Source organism: Chelonoidis abingdonii, chromosome 1 (assembly GCF_003597395.2).
Source record: "Chelonoidis abingdonii isolate Lonesome George chromosome 1, CheloAbing_2.0, whole genome shotgun sequence".
NCBI classification, from domain to species: Eukaryota; Metazoa; Chordata; order Testudines; family Testudinidae; genus Chelonoidis; species Chelonoidis abingdonii.
Window position 1 is genome coordinate 189,969,315 of NC_133769.1, and position 23,952 is coordinate 189,993,266.

Consider the following 23,952-nt stretch of genomic DNA (forward strand, 5'->3'; position numbering starts at 1 on the left):
CCCACAATGCACCACTCCCAACAGAGCTGCAAATGCTGCAAATGTGGCCACACTGCACCGCTGGTAGCTGTCAGTGTGGCCACACTGCAGCGCTGTTCCTCCACAGCTGTACGACCACAGCTGTAACTCCCAGCGCTGCACATTTCCAAGTGTAGCCAAGCCCTAATACTGGAATAGTAACATGGTATCTGGCAGTGAGAATGGAGCACCCATTTGTGTCAGTGCTACATTGGCACTTTACAGCGCTGCAACTTTCGCGCTCAGGGGTGTGAAAAAACACCCCCCTGAGCGCTGCAAGATACAGCGCTGTAAAGTGTCAGTGTAATCAGAGCGGCAGCGCTGGGAGCGTGGCTCCCAGCGCTGCACGCTACACCCGTAAGGGATGTGGTTTGCTTGCAGCGCTGGGAGAGAGCTCTCCCAGCGCTGCCGCTCTGACTACACTCACACTTCAAAGCGCTGCCGCGACAGTGCTCCCTCAGCGCTGCTGCGGCAGAGCTTTGAAATTTCTAGTGTAGCCAACTGCGTAGATCTCATGTCTGGCAAACAGCAGCCAATTTAAATTTTTTAAATGTTATTACTTGTGCTCCCCCGTTGGAGAGCTAGGGAGAGGAAAATCTGATTTCAAAACATCCTCTAGCTATAACTTCTGATTTGTCCTCAAAATGAAATTAATTAGGTGGTCAGGTCTGATATGTGAGAGCGTTTTAGCAGGATTTTCTCATAGTACTCGATTTCAGCAAAGCTTTTGACACACTCAGTAGCGGTACTTCCTGAGCAGCTCAGATTTGTGTGTCTCAAATTTCATTTGTAATATGGGTAAGTTCTCAGTGGTGGCCTCGTGGGGAGAGAAGGTATTCTTAACAAAAAGGTAGTATTTCAGAGATACATTGTGGGAGGCTGGTATTCTGGGAGAGATGTTTCAGTCAGGGCCATTTGCTCCTCAAACTGCTCTAAGTGGATGGTAACAATTTGTAAGAAACTAGAGTCAAGCTAATAAGAACCTTAGAATTGCATGAAGTTCAGTAATAGTAGATACTGAGAATAAAGGCCATTTAAAAATGAAATGTTAACTCCTCATACAAAAACTCCACCGTTGGATGATTCTAAAAGTGTGACAGTAAGTAAAGAACGTAATACCCTCAAGAACCCAAAGCAGGAGAATCTGAAGTGTGTAAAAAAAAAAAAAAAAAAAAAAAAAAATCAGTTGCAGAAAGAAATTATGATTATGATGAGGGGGAAGAACAATGTAAGGCTCAGTGAAGGCCAGGTGACTCATATCCAGGCTGGGTGAGCGTGATCAATATGATCTATATTTGATTGTAACATAGATTTGATAGGATTTGCTGAAACAAAACTTCCCATTAGGACCCACTCCAAAATAAATTGAGAGGATTACCACAATTGGTTATGAAAATGTAATTTTTTTGCTCTTGAAAAAAGCACCTCTTCTAAGCCTTTTCCAACATGGAGATAACTGTGGAGAAAAATGTGGGATTTGGGTTAAATCCTCAGATGTGCTGAGTGGCCAAAGCTCCCACTGACTTCTTTAAACTTTGCAAGTACTCAGGAGTTAAGATTTGGTCTTTTACTGTGAATGGAAATGGGTGCTTACAGTGATGTATGACAAGTAGTGGGGAGAAGCATAGACGTATCCTGCATTTAGTACATTTTGACCTTGTTTTAGCAATTTGCCTTTATCTGTTGCTTAAAAAACAAAACCTTGAAAAAACGTTTTTATTGAGATGTAAAAATATCCCCCCTTTAGGCTCGTTAGACATATTTTGTCCTAAACATCTTTTATTTCTTCATCCTTTATCCTAATGTTGACATTTTCCTGTTGTGTAAACATTTGCTTTTGGCCTTGGTTCTGTTGGTTTGCCCATTTATTCAATATCCATTATGCATACAGACCTTATCTAGATTCAGATTTGCCCTAGTTTAAGTAAAGATGTGATTTTAAACCAATTTAGTGGTACAAAAGCCTGTGCAGATTCACTTTATTTGATTTATACCTGTTTATATTGGTTTTAGTTTAACTTTATTCCTCATCGATTTAAGCGAATTCACCATATACCAGGTTTAAACTGAATTAAGTGAGGCCACATAGGCTTTTGTACCACTTTAACTAAGCCAGTTTTTAAACTGATTTAAAGTGCAATTTAAGCATACACAAGGCCATAGTGCTACTTGCCAAAATGGAATGCATAGCTACTCTTGATAATTTGCTTTTCTTTTCAATCTGATCTGAATTTCCTGCCATAAAATTGATAGGATTGTAATTATTTTTTTCCCTACAAAAATAACATTCCATAAATGGAAAACAGGAGAAGGAGAAAGGCTAATCTATATGTTCTTAATTTAATCTTCATTTGGAAATCTGATGTCTCCTATTTCCTGCTTTTTTCCTTTTTTCTGGAAAGATTTTTCTACTTTCATTGCTTTGTTACTGAAAAGGGCTTTATTTATTATTTCCCCTAGAGGGAAAGGCCGCATAGTGATCGGTGGTGTACAGACGTATTAAAAAGGGCCATTTCCTGTCCGAAAGATTTTAGTCTCAATAGAAGACTGTGGATAATAAGTGTATATTACAAACAGCCTGGCGAGTGAGGAGCACAAGAAAACAATGAGCCTTGGTTTTCCTTTTACCGACAATTGCCTTGATCTCTGCCTGCCCTTCATTCTGTGAAAGGATGAATTCCACTCACCTTTCCTCAATGCTGCCTTCTCCCCTCACTGGGTCCTCTATCTTGCTGGATCCTATCTAATCTATATGACTTCATTGTCACCAGAATGTCAGACTACCACATTACTTTCTCTCTCTCTCTCTCTCTCTTTCTCTTTTGCTATCCCTGTGGGGTGCTTTTCTTCCTACCAGACGACCCCTGAATCTTATTTTCGTTTCTGTCCAACAGATTTGGTTAACAGATGTGTGTATTTATTTTCACCCATCTAGTTCTGCTTTTGGCTGCGGAGGAATAGCAATTTGTACATTTGAGTTGAATACTCTTCATGGGTAGATTATTTGGATAGACAAGAGAACAGGAAGTTACTTCTAGTAATTCAGCTAAATGACTGAATAAGCATCTTTATTCACTTACAGTACCATGAGTGGTGTTTTATAGCCATTTACAGACACTGTGATTCATTTGTTACTGTAGTAATATCAGCCACACTACAATAAATATTAATCTGATGGATAAACTCAATTATTTCTGATGCACAACAAATCTCTAGTTTTACTTCCTATTTTAATTTCAAGTGAACAAATTTCTTGCTTTTTGCTAGAGAGGCCATGTTAAGAAGAGTCTAGTGTTGCAGCATCTCCTCACATTCCTTAGTTTGCCTCACTGATGTACAAAACTCTCAGAACTTTATGTAGAGCTTGAAACTCAAGCTATTCAGAGTCCAACAACATAATAAAGAATTGTTCCACTGCATGTCTTCCATTATCAAAAACACAGAAGTTTGAACAACAAATTCAGTGACACTATCCATTTATCTTGTACTTGGCTTCTGCTGGTTTAAGTTACTTCAGTCAATGATGTAAGAGATTTAATAATAGAAGGATTTTGTTGTTTGTAGTTTTTGTTAGAAATAAGATCTTAATTGCTGCAAAGGAGTAATATCTGATCAAATTTCCAGTGACAAGGAAACTATTTAGATTTTTGAAGTCAATCTTGACTTTTTAGCATGAGACAAAGATGAAATAATCTGTTGGTATTCATGCACAACAGGAAGTAGCATTCAAAACAGTGCAGGGCAATGGGAGTGTGACATTTGAGAGGATATGACTGATGGTCATGTGAGATGCAAAGGGATTTGAAACCATGCTGATTATGTCAATTCCTACCCAAATGGCTGGAGAGCCTTTTGGGGGAATACCAACAGAAACAGACAAGATGTATATGTAACTGAGAGATAGTTAAAGGTGTGAGTTACATTTCTCCTTCTCAGGTTGCTAAACCTAGATTATCAGCAGTTGCATAACCTACATCTGTTCTCTCTTTTTCTCTCTCTTTAAATTGAGTTCTGGTACCTGAGCACCTGCACTTTCCTTTGAAATAAATAAAAATCAGGCATCTAGTGCTAATATTGACAGGCACACAATCACTCTCTTACTTCTACTGCCTGTTGTCGCTATTTTTGAGCAGCATTGGCAAACTCTTGGTTCGTTAGGAACCCTGGAGTTTGCAGGAGATAAGAATATTATAGTGAACAAACACAAACTTTAAGAAATTATTCCTTTTGTTTTTGAGAGGTACTCGGTCTGAACAGAAGGGAGAAGAAAATCTTCTCCATGTCCGGATTTGCCCTAGATTATATAGATATAGGGAAGAAAGAGAGTTCTTGTATATACGTTGTTGTTTGTACATACATCTCTTTCTCTAGCAAACCTTATGCTCTTTTTTATCTCAAGCCCCGCTTCCTGACACATGCACTTGGAAACTAATTGCAGTGTCCTTTTATTTACAGAGTAATTCCCTCTGATGGAGAAGAGCACCAGTTGGGGCTAAATAGGTATTTCTTCATTATGGGCCATTATTCTAATCTTTTGGACATAAATGAGTGCATCTCTGACTACTTCATGAATTCAGAAGTACATACACTTGATAGTCTTATGCTGGAAATACATAGTGGATTAATGGTGAAAGGGTTGCATATTTAGGATCATGCCAAATACTGGCAGTTTCAGATAGGCTCATGGAAATGATTAGAGCAGGCTGAATCCTGCAAAATAACATTCACAAACATTCATCTGAATTCCATACTGCTAAGTGATTAGAGCAAATTGATGCCCTCTCTTGCTTTTTGATTCCTGCAGGGAATCGTCATGCAAATACATGAATTTATATCCAAATAAGGACATTTGCTAATGAACAATGGTATTATTCAGTGTTTGTTCTTTTTCTATTTAAGAATTTCTGAGAACAGAACAGATTCCTTGTGAAGTAATTAACCAATCAGTCACCATAGGTGATTGGCAACAAACAACAAAGAGATAAAATGGGGTAGTTCACAAAATCAAGAAAAAGATCTGTGCAATTTTGGGATTTTTATTGGGTGAAATCCTGCAGGCACTTTGTACACAGTACTCCCAGTGAAGTCCCAGGGACCTCGGAATCTCAATACCATACATCAAGCCATATATATATATATAATATATATGCTGAACATCCCCAGCATTTCTGGCCAGATGATATGCTCGGGGTGGTGGTGGGGTTCCAGGACATAGCTCTACCCACTTTGAAGTTGCTTCCTCCTACATCTGCACTAGTCTCACATAGTGCTTGTGCCTAGGGGAGTGCTGGAATCAGATTTTGTACCTGCTCAGGGCTGGGCACAGTCTTCCTCTGAGCACAGAAAGATCTATTCTTTTCTCAGTGAAAATGCAAGGAAAATCTCAAAGGCATGGAATTTCCCCTAGAAAATGTTTATTTTTTCAGGTAGACCATTCTATTTTCTTCTCAGATGGGAGATGAAAGAGACAGCAGACAATCCATCTTGATTTTTGGGGAGGGAAACCAAACCTAAATTTGTAACCATAACTACCCTCACCCACTAGACCATTAAATAAGACTCTAGATCTTTTCTGGATAGATTTTCATACCAGTTTCTGCGACTTCTCTAGTTCAGCTGATCTTCAGACAACATCTGTCATGTCTTCAGTTGCTGCTCTGAGCCCTTCCACAACTCTTTTCAGCTTCTCAGGGCATCTTCCTTCCTGACCACTCAATAAATGTCCTTGATCTCCCATTTAACCATTATAGGCCTTCCCAGTTTCTCTCCATTACAAGTTACCTTTGGAGTTCAGCAGCCAGTGCTAATTGTTTCTTGGATGTCACATTCTTAGTGTATATCAGGGTTGATCATATTTTTATAGTAAACTACATATCACTGCTTTAAATAGCAGTGACCAAGCTCTTTGACTGAAAAGTGCCCCGCTTTTTATCACCACAGCTTCTCTGATTAAAATATTATTTGCTGTCCATAACTTAGGGCCTCATTTAACAGCTAAATACATTATTGTTGGATATTGAAAAGGACATTGGAGGTATTTTAGATAATTTCTGCATTTTCTGAACTCAAATCTTCAGTTTTTCTATATTTCTTCAGCAAAAATATTTGTTTTTAATTTAAATGTATTATATTGGGGGGAAATGGACAAAACTCTCCACTTTGAATCTCCAGTATTTTGCTTTCTTGTACATTGCACCAGTCTGACATTTAAATTGCATAGCATGAATAATTCTGTACCTACATTTAGCCTAGCCATACAGTGATGGCATTAAGTGAGACTTCAACCTGCTGAGTAGACATAGAGCCCAGCAGGATAGGCAGCTGATGCCCTCATCCCAGAGCCTCTCTCCTACTATTATGTCACTCCCAACCTCTCATTAACCTCCCTTGCTCCATGATTGGAAGCACTGGGGGTGGGGGCGGGGCGGGGAGACAAAACCTGGGCAGTCATATCCTTCCATCAATACTACGGGTGCTCATTTTCAAAGCATTGTGCAGCTAAATCCCTAAACAATCTGCACTGGTGCTAATCAGAGTCACATAGCTAAATTTCTGATTGTTATCGTGAACATGTCTTCATTAGGATCTCCTCCTCTCCCTCCCTGGGCCAAGAAATCAGTTCTGAAACATACAACAATTAAAGAAAGGAAATGTAGTTAATGCAAGCATGGTCTCCTTATCTGACCTTGTAGCACCCAATTAATGAAGCACTTGTGGTATATAAGATCACTTGCTTAGTGGGGTAGAATGCATTGTGTTGCGATACGAAAATAAAACAAAACAAGGTAAGAATGTTATGGAAGTATCTGATATCAATCTCTGGATTTATTTTTTTGGAACCTTTAATTATGTCAACTGTTAATACTGTGTTGGTTTAATCTGAATATCGCGATCTCACTTTTGGGCTGGCAGATTTTGGGAACAAGTAATATATTAGAATGTAGAGCTCATGGGTTAATGTCCACACTGCAGTAGTTGCATGATGCACTGTTAAACATCATGTCCTTACCATAATATATTTAGCCAAAGTCTGATTTCTGTGTGTGTCTGGTGGGCATTCAGGAGAAATGTAAAGATACTATGGCGTGTTTGGAAAGAACAGGTGATACTTCCAGTGTCTTATCCCCTATAACTTCTCTCAAGAAAACAGAAGCTGATGACCAAAGCCACAGGGACAAAAGAACTGCCAGCATCAGACCCAAGTTCCACCTAGTCTAGTATCCTGTCTGCAACAATGGCCAGAGTCAGATGCTTCAGAGGACGGTGTAAGAACTCTACCATACGCACATGTGGAATAATTCATTCTCCACACTAGCTCTTAATTTGGTCTTTACTAGCTATACATTGGCTTAAACCCCAAACCATAAGGTTTCATATCCCACAGACAGAATTTGTTGTCATTAGTTATAACTATGGATATCCTTGCTCTCAATAAAAATGTCCAGTCCGTTTTGACTCTTGCTCAAGATCTTCTGTGGCAGAGAGATCCACAATCTAATTACACTTTGTATAAAAAATTATTTCCTCTGTCAGTTTTGAGTTTTCCATCTTTTAATTGCATTGAATGTTTCCTTATCCTCATGTAATGAGCAGAGGTGGGTGAAATGCAGCCACCAAACTGAAAAATCAATTATTCACTTACCACTACTTATGACTCAATATGTGAGCTCTTGGGGAGTACACAATGAACGACAGACAGATCCTTGGCACTTCCTTGTCTAAGCTGCTTAAATCCTGGAATTAGGGCTTCAGCCCTCCTGAGCACCCAGTTGCTTAAACATGTTCCTGCCCCAGAGCCCATATGGCTGTGGGAGCTCTGAGTTCTAGGTAAACTTTTAGGAGCAATGTGGCTGTAAAGTAAGGAACACTGACTCAGCAAAGGAATTTCTAATACACACACACTTTACTCTTAAAGCACAAAAGTTACAGATTTATGGGAAACATAAAGTTTGAACATTGTCTTATCTAAGGAAGCTAATCAGAGCCAGATCTCACAGACAGGGTGAGATCAGATTAGAGCAGCTGAATTCCTTCTGCCTCTCTCCCCCACTCTGCCTCCCGTGGCTGTGATGATCAGCATGAAGCACCTAAAATAGAATGGCCTTCTCAAAATTAGACTGATTTTCAACACCACCTGGATGTCATAAACCAACATAGTGAAGGACTCAATGAAGATTACAACCACAAAATGGCACTCACAAAACAAAATAGAGTTTACAATTTGATTGAAACATACTTCCAATTGGTCACAATCATTAATATTTTTTGAAACAGCAACTTGAACTGAATATGCATGTATTTATACCAGGAAAGCTATGGTCTGTTAATTGTAGCCATTAAAATAAAACTTCACCATTTGGAAGATGCTATATAACTTCATACAGCTAAGTGGACCTACCAAATCTTCTGGATTTGTATATTTGAGATATGTTATGCCTAGCCAGATAGAAAAATTTTGCAATAGGTGGAATTCTATAGCTAAATGCCTCACTTAACAGATTGTAAGTATCTTGTGTATATTCCCATGTAAAATCTACATTAAAATGGAGTTAAGATTGGTACATAATAGTAAGGGGGGAAATCATTACAGAGGTGTTGCAATTATCCCCAAAACAAGCACCGAAAATCCAGCAAATTCAGAGGTAAGGCTAAATTTAAAAAATATGTTGAAGTATGGAAAAACAGTGAAAGTACCCTGTCATAAACAGATAGCTAAGGGTTAATGTTTCTTTTACCTGTAAAGGGTTAACAAAGGGGACCAAACACCTGACCAGAGGACCAATCAGGAAACCGGATTTTTCAAAGCTCGGGTAGGGAATGTTTGGGTCTTTGTCTTTTGTCTGTCTCTCGGCTATGAGAGGCTCTTTCTATCTTCAAGCTTCTAATCTTCATTTCAGAGTTGTGAGTACAAAGGTAGCACAAACAATAGGCTTTTATAGTTTGTTTTTGTATTCATCATGTGTGTAAGTTTGCTGGAATGTTTAAATTGTATCTCTTTTTTGAATAAGTCTGTTTATTCATATTTTTCTTTTAAGTAATAGCCCTGTGTATTGTCAACTTAATGCAGAGATCAATATGCTCATGTTTTTCTTTCTTTTTTTATATAAAGCTTCTTTTTAAGACTTGTTGAGTTTTCTTCTCTGGGTAGGCTAAGGAACGAAGGAAGGGGAATTATCTTTGTGTAGACTACGGAGGGTAAGCTCTGCAAGGCACCAGGGAATTGGTGGGAGGGGAAGAGAGATAGAATCATCTCTGTTTCTTGTATTTGGGGTTTGTCTCTTTGTGGAATAGAGGAGACATGCTTCTTGGGTATTGTGATGTAAAGAGATGCATCAGTACTCCAAGTTAGCCCAGAGAGGGAAAGTCTGGGTGGAGAGAGAGGGGGAAGGAAGTGGGGTTATTCCCTTTGTTGTAGACTCAGGGCATCTAGGTCTTGGGGTCCAGGAGGTTGGGGAGACCAAGAGGGAGCCAAACCCTGGAATTTTTGCTGGTGGCAGTGAGATCAAATCTGAGCTGGTAATTAAGCGCTTAGAGGGGTTCATTGCTAACTTCTCAGGTATGAACGCTAAGGTTCAAATCTGAGTAAGAAGTTATGATATGGTGCAGCGGTGGGAAAAATAAAAATCCAGAACCAGTAGGAGTATTATATTTTTCTTTTCTCTGCTAGGGGCTTTTAGTAGAGAGAAAGGGTTTGGTTTTAAAAGTAGCCAGAGACAACATTTTTTTTTTCTGCTGCTTGGTGGCTTGCATTTAAGCAAGGAACCTATTAAGGTGACATTAAGGGTCCTTTGTTAAACAATAGAGATTCCGATTGGGAATCAAGGTACCCAGCAAACACACACAGGTAAATAAAGTGGTTTTGTTTTGGTTAATTTACATATCAAACATAGCTAGAAAAACTTAACAAGGGCAAGTTGGCTAGGGGCAAAAAAAAACCCAGGAGACAACAGAGAGCCAGCAGTTCAGACAATAAACACCAGCAGGGCACCCCAACACAAGAAAACAGAAACCAGAGTTCCAAAAAGCCTGAAAAAAGGAACAGCACTGCAACAAGCCATAGACAACGAAAATAAACATAGAAAAAGGATGGAACTAATTAAGGCAAAACAAAAACGCCTATAAGGAGCCCATAAAAGAGATCAAAATGCCAAAAATGCAAGCTCACGAAAAGAAAAATTAAAGAAGAGGACCAGCCTTCAGAAAGCTTTTGGGTGTGGCACGGAGCACCCACCGCCACTCAGCTCTTCTAACTGATCCCGGTTTGTTATAGACCAAGAACTTTATACAAGGAAATTCTTTCTTGGTGGACACCAGGAAATGGCAGCCGCACAAACGGTTGGTGGTTCCAACTAGTAGCCAGGGAAGCTCTTAAGCTTAGCCCATGAATCATCCCAGTGGCCATGCTGGGTGACAGAACCAAAACAATTGGGGAAGTCCTTCCAGTGGGAGGGATGGTCAAGGACGTTGCCAGTATGTTCCCGTCTTGGTAAGGTGTGCCAAAGAGTGGGAAAGCCCCAAGATCTGGTCAAGGCCCCTCTCCAGCCACTCCCCATAATTGAGGTCCCATTTCAGCGAGTAGCTGTGGATATTCTGGGTCCTTTCCCAAGAAAGACGCCCAGAGGAAAGCAGTACGTACTGACTTTCGTGGACTTTGCTACCTGATGGCCGAAAGCAGTAGCTCTAGGCAACACCAGTGCTAAAGCTGTGTGCCAGGCCCTAACAGACATTTTTGCCAGGGTAGGTTGGCCCTCTGATATCCTTACTGATTCAGGATCTAATTTCCTGGCAGGCACCATGAAAGACCTGTGGGAAACTCATGGGGTGAATCACTTGGTTGCCACCCCGTACCACCATCAAACCAATGGCCTGGTCAAAAGGTTTAATGAAACTTTGGGGGCCATGATCCGTAAATTCGTGAATGAATACTCCAATGACTGGGACCTTGTGTCGCAGCAGTTGCTCTTTGCTTACAGGGCTGTACCACATCCCAGTTCAAATTCAGAGGTAAGGCTAAATTTAAAAAATATATTGAAGTATGGAAAAACAGTGAAAGTACCCAAAAGCCTGGACTCTGATAAGTAGTGACACCATGTAATAAGCATACAATTAAAATAATTGTTAATGTATTTGTAGTTTCAGATTACATTACATTGATTTTTTAAAAACCCACTCAATATTTGCTCAACTCATGATGTCATGACAGAGCAGATTAAGTATCGCACATTACAAGTGAGTTCTCAGAAAAAAACAAGATTTATTGAGATAAAATCTTGGTTCACTATTTATTCTTTCAATCTTTGTTCTGTGAAAACCAACACAGCTTTTTAAATGAAAGAGAAATATATGAAGAGGCAGCAAACATTGCAATCTTGAGCAACTATGGGGTAGCTATGTAAGGGTTGCATGACCCTGTTTTCTTTGTACTGTAGTTTTAAACGTTAAGAACCTATTTATTTAGCTTCCATCACTGCAGTATCTGAACTTAACCCAAGTTTTTAACAAAAGAGAGGGATGGATTGTGATGCCATGCAGGGGGTAGGAAGGTATAAGGTGTCCCATTTCTGTTGTGCCTGGACTATCCACATTGTAGTTACAGAGGGGGTGAGGGAGTAGCTTTAGTAGGGCTTGCACTAGTTCTCCTGCACAGGTGTGGCAGGGAATGGTTGGAGTCTAGACCCACCCAATAGTCTGTCCTGCAGAACTGAGCCAGCATGAGGGGAGAACCAGTAGCCATTTATTCACCACCTCATCCTGAACTCAGCAAGGGGGAAGCAAGAAATGAATTACGAGTCTACTCCAAGGTGCTGCCCCATACACAAAGCAGACTAAGGTGATAATCGACTTCAAGAACACAAAAGCAAATTTTGTTTTCCACAGGGAAAGACACTAGAATGGATCTGTAGAAACCAGGGCTGGGTAGACCAAATGGGGCATGGCATGGCAGCCTGCCCCAGGACCTGGGGCCAGGTACTCTGGGCATTTCTGGACTCTTTCCTGCCAGCTTTGCTATATCTGATTGCCCGTATAATGTAGCTGCCAGTGAGGCCTGTCCCACCATGGTGCCATGGAGGCTGCTTTTGCTCTAAGCAGGGGGCCTGGTAGATCCTGCCTGCACCTACTTGAGGTAGAATGAGCTGGCTGGATCTTCAAGAGCACTTCCAGCATCTCTTGACAGACAAGTCTGGTTCTGCCTCCGAAGAACTGTGAGCAGAGGAATGACCAATCATAATGGATCTGTGGACGTTCATGATAGAAAAATAAGTTTTGGGGTAAATTAAGATATATATTTCTATTTCAGGATGTGTGGCTTCATTTTTAAATATGAGTTGAAATAATCAAGTGTGGATTTTGCAAACACATGGATCACAGTGGCCAGGTCTGTGTTTGATAGGAAGGAGCACAATATTCTGTCCAGGCACAGATGGAAGTGGGCATTTTTTTACCACCATGTCTCTTTTGAGCATTCAGTTGGTTTGAGGAATCTAGAAAGGATTGCAAGACTGTGGACCAGCTTAACAATCTGTGGGAAGATGATACATCAGTGGTGATAGAGAAGACAAGTTCTCCAAAATGCCCTTTTATCTTGTATCATCTCTGTCTTGCCTGGGTTCAGCTTTAGTCAGCTGTTCTTAATCCAGATGATGATTTTTGACTAGACACTGAATTACATGAGTAATGATGCTGTTCATGTTTGAGCTGAGGAGGAGGACCCAAGACATTTCAGGATGATTGTTTTTACCCTTGCAGTTTTATGGAGGTGGGACAGCAGGATGAATGATTGTGCTTCCTGTATGTATGAACATGGAAAGGTCGTCCGCCAAAGCAACAAGTTCTGTTGGTGCCATATGAGGTCTTGAAGGTTGATTGACAGGAAAATAGGATATTGGAAGCTGACAGGTGGTTTTGAGACCTTCTTTTTGCAAGCTAATTTATTTGTTATCTTAGAAAACTAAATTTAGGTACTGAGCAGCAGATCATGACATCTCTAATGCTGAGCAAAGTTATCTTTAGTTTTGTTTTGAGTATTATGTTTTAGGGTTGTGGTAGATTGCCCACACCTCATTGGATGAGGGCTATGGCTGTCAAAAGGAATCCCAAGTTTTTTGTATTCCCTTTGATCACCCTAGAAGTACAAGAAACAGTGTTGTGGGTGGTGGCACTGATTGCTGTCATTGCTTCACTACTAGGGTGACAATATTTCCCTATACTGAATATGGGACACCTGGTAAAATTACTTCTATTCAAGCAAGTTCAACAGCAATCAGTCAGAACTATGCTGTATAAACTTTCAAATTAACATCAAGATGACTGATCCTCCATTAAAAAGGAATACTGTGTAGTTGGATTCTTTCTATTTACCTTCTTAACTTTAAGGCTTTAGGGCTCACATGGGGAAGGGTCTCACATACACACCCTTACCTCTCCCACACCCATGGGGAGAGGTGACACACACCCATAACCCACTCTCACATGGGGAGTGACCGACAGACCTGTCCCTTTCTGTCTGGTGCTCTCCGCCGTCCATGGGCCTCTAGGATGGACTCGCTTCTCCCAGTCCCTGGTGCTGGGTCTTACTGAGGCAATACATGTGTGAGTGGGCGGGGGGAGCATGCAGGGTCTGATGCCACCCCCGAGGCTTCTGCTAGGGTTCAAACCAGAATGTGGCCAGCAGCAACCTTTCGGCAGTGTGCGGGAGGGAAGGGACAGGAGCTGCTGCTATCTACAGTGGAGGAGGAGGGGTGGAAGGGATGACTGGGCCCATCTCTTCGGAGAGCTCATCCCTCCTTTCCCACCCTCACCTCCACCCCCTATGATGGGCAGCAGCTTGTCTGTTCCTGCCTACACAGTGTCAAAAGGCAGCTAACACCTCCAGGCTGCTGCAGGCCACTGACATAACCCAACCGCCTTCTGTCCCCTGGCTACAGCGTGAGCAGGAAGGGGCTTTAGCGGCTATGGAGCCCAGTTAGAGAGGTGGCTCAGCAAGGGAAAGTGCCTAGAGGACGGAGGAGCACCTCGCTTCCTTGGGGGCAGGACCCAGAGTGGGGAGGGAGAGGCAGGCGAAGAGGGTGCTAATTCCCTGCCCAGGGGGTTGCTGTGGATCCTGCAGGTTAAGAGTGGGAACAGGCTTGAAATTGCCTCCCTGCCTACTCCAGAGCATAGCTGAGGGGCAGAAAGGCTTCCCCATACCAGTGCTGTGCAGGCCTTTGGCACATCCCAGGCTTGGATCCTCCTGGCCAGCATCCCAGGCTGGAGGGTCTTGGGCTTTCCTGGGGCACCAGCCCAGCCAGAGGCAGTGGGGGAAGGAAGGAGCCTGCCCACCAGGCTGTCGGTGAGCTGAGCCCTCCAACCAGGGACTGGTTCTCCGCACAGCGCTGGGACAGGGAGGCACTCCACTGAGGGGGGATATGGAGGAGGAGCAGCAGGGATGGGGAGGGCAAAGGGGGCAAAGCAGAGAGAGGACAGCAAGATGGGGAGTGCATGAAGGGATGATGAGTGGGCAGCAGAGGTAACAAATAGCCGCCTGCGCGCACACACTGGCTGCCATGGTATGGAGCCAGCACCAGCTAGAAATGGGATGGGGCGGGGCCAGGGCCTGACAGCCAGCACGCTGCGGGGGCTGTGCTGATGGACCAGCAGGGGGAGTGACCTGGGCCCTGCAGCTTCATCTCACCAGCAGCCTTGCACACGCACCCCCATCATTGGCCGTGAACCTCCGTCCCCACTCACAATTGGTGGGTGAGTGGCTGGTGAGCAGGGATTCCGCCAGCAGCAGAACCTGTCGGTTCTGATGGAGGACTGGCAGAAAATGTGACAATTTGCCAGTTTTTAAGAAAAAGTCCAGACACCTGCAGGAGGGCTTAAATACAGGACTGTCCCATTAAAAATGGGATGTCTGGTCACCCTATCCCTGACAACTTCTTGTATGTAAAGGCTGAATTCATGGACAGAGGGCATTGCAGTTTTGTTCCTCTGCTTGGTAGATAAAGAGACCATCCAGGATATGAGTGGATCTTCTGTGAAATATGATTATTCTGGCAACAGGTTCTAGACCTGAGAGGGAGGCAATCAGGGTTTACAAAACAATTTATGGCCCAGAAAAGTTACACCTGAACGTGCTTCCTCTGTGTCAGAAGGTAAGTAGGCTTTTTGCTTGACTTCTGGGTAGACAGTATAGTGAAGCAATTTGAGTTCAATGGAGACTTTTTTTCATGGAGATTCTACATTAGTTTCTTTGTCATTTTCCTTAATCAAAATAAGCCCTCTAAAACTAAAGACACACTTTGTTAAATTCTCTGTGCACAAAATACATAACAGATACATTCTGTGCCTTGGGATTGCAGATATGTCCATCCCCCTTTCCACAAAGGGGGACAATATGTCACCTTAAGGTAAATTGAGATGGTGACCGTATGGGACATTAGTCTTTGTGCTGAGGTCCTGGGAACTTATGACATTAACCCGCACTGTAGAGTTCCTGCTTGTGAGAGAGAGCAACAAAAGTAGATAGACTTGTTTCATAGGATAGTTTACAGCCATTTCGGTGCTAGTATATGTCAAATCATTAAAAATACAGTCGCTACCATTTAAAATCAATTTATCCATAATAACTGCATGTATGAATAGCTGTAGGAAATGCTTGACTTTTTTAATACTAGTCACTATAAATCACTCTTTATTTTATTTGTAAAAAGTACATAATGTTCATATGATACCGTCTGTCTCTTTAAAAGGACAAAGGAATGGAAGAATTCTGGGCAAGAGACAGGAAGATGGGATTGAGTAGGAAACAATATTAATTAAAATCAGGTAAAACAGATCTCAGAGTGAGAGGAACAAATAATGTGCTCACTGCAACTGTATGTGGTGGGTCCTTTGTCCAGCTTGCTAAAGGAAAAGATTCCCTCAGCAGTTGGAGGGAGAGGAAAGGGATGGATTACTTGGATGGGGCAAGGCAGAACAGGAAGGGCCCCCCTCCCAAATCAGTGGAAGCAGTTAAAGAATAATGACAACCTGCACAGTACAATTTATTCCTGAGTTCTTCCTAAGGTGACCAGATAGCAAGTGTGAAAATTTGGGATGGATGAGTGTGTGTATGTGAGTGTGGGCAGGGTAATAGGTTGCCTAGATACAGAAGTGAAAGTAAGGCAGTATGGGCTGGTACGGTGTACTGGTAAAAAGTGACTGTCGTTACCAGCCTGTACAGCTGACTTTGCCCCTTTCTTCCCCCCCTCCGGCCGCTGACGGAGGAGGGAGAGTCAAAAGGAGCAGCTGCCCTGGGGCCGGCAATTTAAAAGGTCCCAGGGATATGACTGCTGCTGCTGGCCCTTTAAATCGTAGCTGGAGCCCTGGGCAGCATGGACCAGGTAGTGCGGATGGGCTGGCTGGGGGATGCTTTCACCCCTGCCAGTATAAGACAAAGATCCTAATAGTAGGATGTCTGGTCACCAGAGTTCTTCCAGATATTATAGGTGAATAAAGTTGTGGCCTAATTTAATGCCAGCCATTGCCTCCTGGCTTTTTTCCAGCAGGGCCGGACAATGGCAGGTTTGAAAACTATTTTTCAATTATTTGTTAACATAAATATGTACGGAAAATACATTTTTTAAAAATAAAGGACAATAAACCAGTATTTTATATGAATTCTCTTTTAAAAGTAATTAAATGAAAGTAAGCTTATTTTAAATGTTTGTGTGCAGTATTCATAAATACTGTGTAAAATTAGGTATGACTGAATGACATTTAGGAGGATTGGGCAGTTTTTCTGATATTAAAAAAATCTGAGGAATTTAGTCTTGTAGTAATGCACGTAAACAGGTGTAATTTTTTAGAAAAAGCAAATTTTAAAATAGAAATGCATAGTTTCCTCCTTTTTAATATTTTACTAGAATTAATAGCCCTTTAACTACATTTATTCATTTTGTCTAAGAAAATCTGTTTCCAAGTCATTATTGTGTATATAAAAAAGTTGATATTCCTCTTTCTGGCCATACATGGCTGACTGATTTAGTAAAAGGCATAATGGTGGAAATCCTTTGATATATTTTACTCCCTGGCTGACTTTCTCTCTTTCTCAGTTGGTGTTATTCTGCTACCATCACCATAGTATCTGAATGCCTTCTCCATAAAATCAGTAAGACTAGTGAAACCATCAGTGAAGTTCATAGATCCTCTGACACTTTTTTCCTTTTCAGGGATACAGAGGATATAGAACAATGGAATACAGGTTTATAGTAGTTATTAAAAATGGAAAAGACCTATTCAACCATTGTGTCAAACTCCTTGTAAAAGCCAGAACGTAAGCACCTACATCATATTTAGACATGAGTACCCCATAATTCTCATTGACTACAACAGCTGCAGGGGCTTCCAAGCACCCCTGATAATCAGGACATTTGCTTATTTAGGTACTTAATGTTCCAGTGTTGTACTTAGCTCCACAAAGGTCCAGGAGTCCTTGGCATGGAGCTCATTACAGGAACAGGGCCTAGAGATGGATGTAGCTGCCTGTAGTCTGAACATTTTGGTCATAGTTCCCATATATCAAATATATATTCCAGATAATAAAATGGAAAACGCTTTAGTATGTGTGTGCAAGGAAATATTAATTGTTGTAGTTTGGACTGTGGGAGTGTTGAGAGGCCTTGGTCAGGGACTGGGGCCTGTTGTGCGAGGTGCTGTACAAACGCATACCAAAAAGACATTCTTACACCCAAATAGCTCTCCATGTAAGTATATCGCAAGAGAGGAAAAGTGATCGCAACAGAGGGATGCGGGAAGCAAGCAAAAGGTGCAATTAAGAATATTATGATCAGTGCAGCAAGAAATAGCCACAAGTAGTAACATTTAAGCAGTAAACATGGAAATGACATATATTTTATGCATATCTTCTGGGGGGAGTAATTTGGCTCAAGATATAATTTTTTATATTGTTCAATTTTCCATTTGTCAGTTGCTTTTTTATTATATGTCTAGTCCTTCAGTCTCTGATGTATACATTGATTATTTTGGTAAAGTTTCTTTAATCTAAAATTTCCTTTTATAGTTCTGATTTGAGAACTTATTTATGCATGTAACTGAAAGAAGAGCTTGGCATGTTCAATGCTACAAAAGAAAAACATACGTGATTCTAAACTCACTTTTAGCGTTATTTTTCCTCCATGGTGTTTTTGATTTTGCTGATGTATAAATACCTGATTTCAGTTATACTCCTCTAAAAGGATCTTTAAATTAGTGGAAATATACTTTACATCTTTCCCTTCCTTAAATCAAGACTACTTTGAGATTCTGAAGAGTTCATATCTTAAAAATAGATGCACATGATTGTTCTGCTATCCACAGGAGTACCTTGCAGGGATTACCCTTATTTTTGTGCCGTTTGATGTCATCACCCTAAACTTAGTGGACAAATTAATAATTTGCTTGGAGATCTAGAGACAGTGGAGTTTGAATCCTGGATAAATAAAAGTATAAAGAAGACACCCAACTGATTGTTGCCTGATTATTGGTTTGACTAGAGAAATATAGATTAGTTTATGTAGTTGTAGCTATTAATATTTTCAAAAATCTGTTTGATTTTTAGCTTTTGAAACTATTACTTCATAGAACTGGTAGCAATTTCTCATGGGATTTTATGTAGCTAATGTTCTGTCAGTACTGCTATATTGAAAAACAAACAGTTTTTAAAATAAATTCTAAGAACTTATTTTATGCAGCATTAACACTTAATATGCTAACACGACACAGGAGTTAAGTACACCACTAGGAAACAAGCATTATATCTGCAAGAAACTTTTGTTCTCAACATTTAAAATGGGCACATGATACCTAGATACTTTTTATTCTTCTGTAATATTATTCTATGTAGTGAGAGAGTTATTTTCAGTCAAGGTCTATCAAACACATACTAAAAAGTTTTCAATTTCCCTGGAGAACTAAACAATATTATCTCATTATTTGGAGCATTATCCTACCAAATATAGGGAGCAATAAGAATGCCTATGTAATGTTATCTAGCTATTTAAGGGAAAATAGGGATATTTAGAAGGGCAGCTACCACACAAATAAATAGACAAGTTTTATAGAGTACCTTTCATTATTTATATTTAATGTACAATAAGGTATATAGTAACTGTGGAGTTACTGTAGAAGTCCCTTTTGTGATGAAGGCACTACAAAAATCAATGCACACTGTATTTATCATACAGTAGGAATTATCTTTCCACTGATGACACTTTTCTTTAAAAAAAAAAAAAAAGAAAAAAAAAAGTGAAACTCAAAGCTGAATTAAGCTTGCATTTTCAGACTTGGAAAGCATGAGATCATAATAAGATGGAAAAGAACTATGCTAACATAGAGCCCCATGTTGCTAGGCAAGGTATGGTTCTCCAATATAAATCAGATATTAAAATATGAAATAACATTTAAAATATAAAACTGAAGTGCAGGTTTTTGTTAATTAGTGTTTTCAGCATCACTGGGTGTCCACACTCTAAGCATCCACAATCTTAGAATGATCTATAACTGCAAAGGCAAAACTTGGAGAATTTGAGCACCAATTGTAAAACAATTTTCTTCCCACAACCAGTGAATGATCATTAAAAATGCAGGTTTACATTACTTTCAAATTCAGTATACTTACATATTTTTGTAAGCCGTCTACTCGGAAATTTTGTAAACAGGAAATCAACATAACCCTGAAAAACCAAACAACTTCTCCTTCTTGTCGCCATATGCTGCATGTTTTCCCCCTAGATTTTTGTATACTCTATGCTGGAGAATGGTTTCTTTTCTTTTCATGTTGCTCTGTCGGTGGTCATAACAGCTATTCTCTTCATGAATATGTAAATCCCATGCATAAAATCACAAAAATTAGCATGGCAGTTCCCACAATAGAACTTGCCCAATTATGTCTGTCTAATACATGAAAAGTGATGTTTTAATCTTTTGAATCTATGAGTGGTTTCAGGTATGATTACTCAAGATGCTATAATTACAGAATGCCCAAATACACAAGCTAGATGCATGCACATGCTGAGTGATCACCACGCTTTTAATAAGAACTGGGCATCTGATGTGTGGCTATGATGGAGTGCATGCAGAATCACTTACAGGCTCTTATTCTGATGTTTAGTGACAAGAGGAAAAATGCTCTAGATCTGAAAAACAATTCATTTCTAGACTGAGATTTGTTTGGGTTTGAAGATATATTTATTATTTCTTAGTTACTAGCTAAAAATTATGTTTTAAAAAATGTTCGGTAGATAAATAAGAGCAGGCGGTGATCGTATTCACTGTGTGTTCTTAACTCATGTAGTATGTCGGTAACGAGTGTGTGGGGGGGAACAATTGATGCATTTTATTATTTAAATAAGCAGGCGTGCTCATGCATATTTATATGACGTACATCCCTATGCGCCGCTCTGTGAATAGTGGCACTGCGGCTTGAATGCAGTAAGTAGGATGATGTAATTATAATAAAACAAAGGGAGCCTCAGTTGATAATTTTTACAGTGGAAACATTACAGACATAAGTGTATTCTGTACACAATAAATGAACCTGAACTCCTGTCAGGGGCTAGAAGGACAGTATGGCCAGTGCACCTATTGTGTCATTGCTGTAAAAAGCAGCTTACTGATTGGCCACTGTCTGCAGCACATAATACTGACTGGTTATAAAGGACTTGTCTGGGGAAAGCCTGTAGGTACTCCATTGTCTGGCAAAGTTGATATGACTGCATTCTTTTTGCAGGAGGTCAGACAGCTGAACTGTAAAAGCTGCACAGATTTTTTTTCTCTCTCACACTCTCTCTCTCTCTCTCTCTCTCTCTCATTCTTCATTCAGCATTTTTGTTTCATGCCCTGCTCTGTTTGCATAGTTAAAAAGAATGCTAATTAAGATCCCTTGTCTTAAACAGAAAATAATGACTCGGATGTAAAAAAAAGAAACCTGATGATAAGTTTAAAAAATGTTTAAGAAATCAGTCACGGTTCTAGGGAAAAATGAAGATTTTTTTTTGTAATCAAGGTAAACAAAGAGTTGTTTTATTTTTCTCTTTTTTAAAATGAACGCTGTTCTATTACTGCAAGTTAGATAATGTTTTATTTCAGGAAGTGTGCTAGCTACATAATTTAGAAGTACACAAATCAGCTGCAATTCAGTGTTTACTAATCCTTCTTAGGATGTAATTCGGTGAAATAATTGCTTTTTTTTAAAAAAAATTTCTTTTCTGTATTATAGACGGATCTAACAACGCAGTCTGGGCTCTGTGCCAAGGGCTGGTATTTCACAGCAGCGACCGCCTTACAGATGAGCTGTGGGAAGCAGGAGGGAGACTCTCTTAGGGTGCCACTACTATGGAGACACAGCTGGGCTGAACAAGATTTGCTTCAAACGACAACAAGAGAGACAGAAAGTGTCTGGTTCGACCGCTGCCCAAGCAGGCAGTAACCAGAAGAGCTAGCAGCCAATCCGGCCATGCTGCACTGTTCGAAACCAGCTCCGCATCTCAGCCAATCAGTGACATCATTGGTGAGAAACTCATTTACATCATGCAGTAATGAACTTTGTTTAACGTATCCTTTTTTTCTCTGAGATTAGGTCCCTCCATTAATTATTCTGCCAGCATAATTTGAATCGCTATGCAAAACAGGGCTACATTTTCCCTGATTTTTTTTTTTAAACTGTGTGCTGTCTCTGCAGGTAATCATGGGCACTGTTCCATTTCTTTTTTTGGCACGGCTAAGCCTTTAAAATAGCCTTTCATTGTTAATATTGAGAATATAGTTTTTCTTTTTTTAACATGTTTGTCTCCTTGTATTCCTTACCTAGTATGGCATTGCTTCCTCCATTAATGTCTGACATCACCTTGCCTAATCTTAAAAGGTAAAGAGGGTGCTGTAGCATGGAGTTTGCATCTTTAGCCGCAATCAGTATCTAAGTACTTATTTTAATGCTTCAGTATTCACATTGGAGTGGCCATTTTAGAAACCAGGCTTTCTCTGAAGGCTTTTAGATGCATCTGTCACAACTGAGTGAAGTTCAGCACTGTTATATTTCATTTTCCGCCACTTTCAGCCAAGATGTCATTTTACTAATGAATAGAACTGAGGTCATTTCTGAGAAAATTTCACCCCCTTCCTCCCACCTCAGCACAATGCACCTGATTTGCATCCATATACCAGAATAAATGAATACCAGAGCCAGTATGAAAGGAAGTTAAGGGAGAGCTTGCATACTGCGTCAGGGTATATTGCAGCAGAGCGAAATATAGAGTTTTTGTTTAGCTATAACCTTTTTCTATTTAACTGTTGCATAGGAACAGAAAAAATATTTGATCTTAGCCCGCAACAATACTTTCTAGCTAGCTAGCATTCTATATCATTAAATAGTTTGTATCTTTTTTTTTTTAACATGCACATTTTCCTGAGCTGCATTCATTTATAAATGAAAAACATTTGGGGATCCCAGATTGTGTTGAACATTTGGATTTAGTTCTTTGTGGGTAAAGTAATTTGTTATGCAAGTGATTTAAAAGCAGCCCAGAATACTAGGGAATTTAGAGTTTTCAGATGTCATAATCTAGTGAAGGAAATTTTTGTTCTACTGTGTCCTAGTAGCTGTAACAGGATCAAATATAAGGCAATTGAATATTGTCTTATAAAATTAACCCCTATGGGCTTCAAGAAGTCACCAATCTCCAGAGAAGCAAAGTTTATTTTTTAATTATTTATTTATTTTAAACAAGCAACATACTCAAATACTTTTGCTAGAACATGTTTGTTTTTTGAATCATGAGAATGCACAATTTGAGGCTTCAGTTGTATGGTGATCCATGTAGTCACTTTCAAAAGAATACAGGGATTTAAACACTAAATCTTGGCTCTTTCAAAGCCTGATGCATTCCATCATCCCATCATCAGTATTCTGTGTGCGGCTGTCCTGATACAGCCACTAGCTCCCCTGCTGCAGATCCTGTAATTTGAATCATGCGTAATAATATATTATCCTACTGGGGGCCTTCTTTCAGTAGGAGAGTGGTTTTATACATTCTGCTATAAGAGAACTCTTGGCTCTTTGCCATCTCATAGCCATTATTCATGCAGGCAATCAAGATGGTCTTCCTTAAGGAATAACATCTGTACAATTGCATGTGCCAAAAATATGCAGCCTCCCCCACATTATAAATTAGGCTTCCTTGGAAGCAGGACTACTTGAAAATACAAAAGAATGAAAAACTGAGACTTAAAGGAATTCATCAAGAGTATATTGGGTGTGCCACTTGATGAAATCCAGGAACGGAGATTATCAATGTGGTTAATGGGGGGAGAGAGGTAAAACAAAACCCACAAAAACCTAGAGGTTGTCCTATAGCTATCACTTAACTTTTCCAGTCTTATGTTACGAACTTAGTTCCCAATTATTACATTTTGCAAATGTGAAGTATACTCTGCTGACAGACTGGTTTTCCAGATAATATGTCTATGATACAGTTGGGACTGTATGTGCATTTCCCAAGTTGGGCATCTAGGGTAATTTGATGCATTCAACGAGATGTTTGGCCAGTGTGTAGTGAGAGAGAAAAAAGTGGTACAGAAAAGAGGCAAAGGCTATGGAAAATACTGAGACTTCAACATGAGGGAAAGAGCAGCATAAATCCAGAATTCCAACATACTTGAAAAATTAGAAGCTTAATGAAGTGCTTATAGAACTGCCCCTCATCCACTTCAGTTTGTAGGACGGTTACTTACATAGCACAGATAAAATACCAGTCGCACTAGACTTTACAGTCTCAGGTTATGCCTCATAGCATTTCACACCATCTGGGAACATATCTGCTTACCTGTTCACTCATTTTCACTCATTCCTAGGCAGAACATCCTTCAACCACATTAAGGAGAGAGAGAGAGAATGTCCCTTTAAAACATTCTTCAACA

At 40.2% G+C, this 23,952-nt stretch overlaps 1 long non-coding RNA gene across 3 annotated transcripts in view; it reads left to right on the forward strand.

The window, feature by feature from the left end:
• The window catches only part of LOC116815468 (uncharacterized), a 325,990-nt gene that overhangs the window by 30,311 nt on the left and 271,727 nt on the right, over positions 1-23,952 (forward strand). For 2 of the 3 annotated variants that reach the window (XR_012657152.1, XR_012657151.1), the window contains exons 2-3: positions 15,061-15,152; positions 21,257-21,547. This is a non-coding gene — a long non-coding RNA (uncharacterized LOC116815468). The remainder of the gene's footprint in view (positions 1-15,060; positions 15,153-21,256; positions 21,548-23,952) is intronic. The other variant, XR_012657153.1, reaches the window with a different exon arrangement.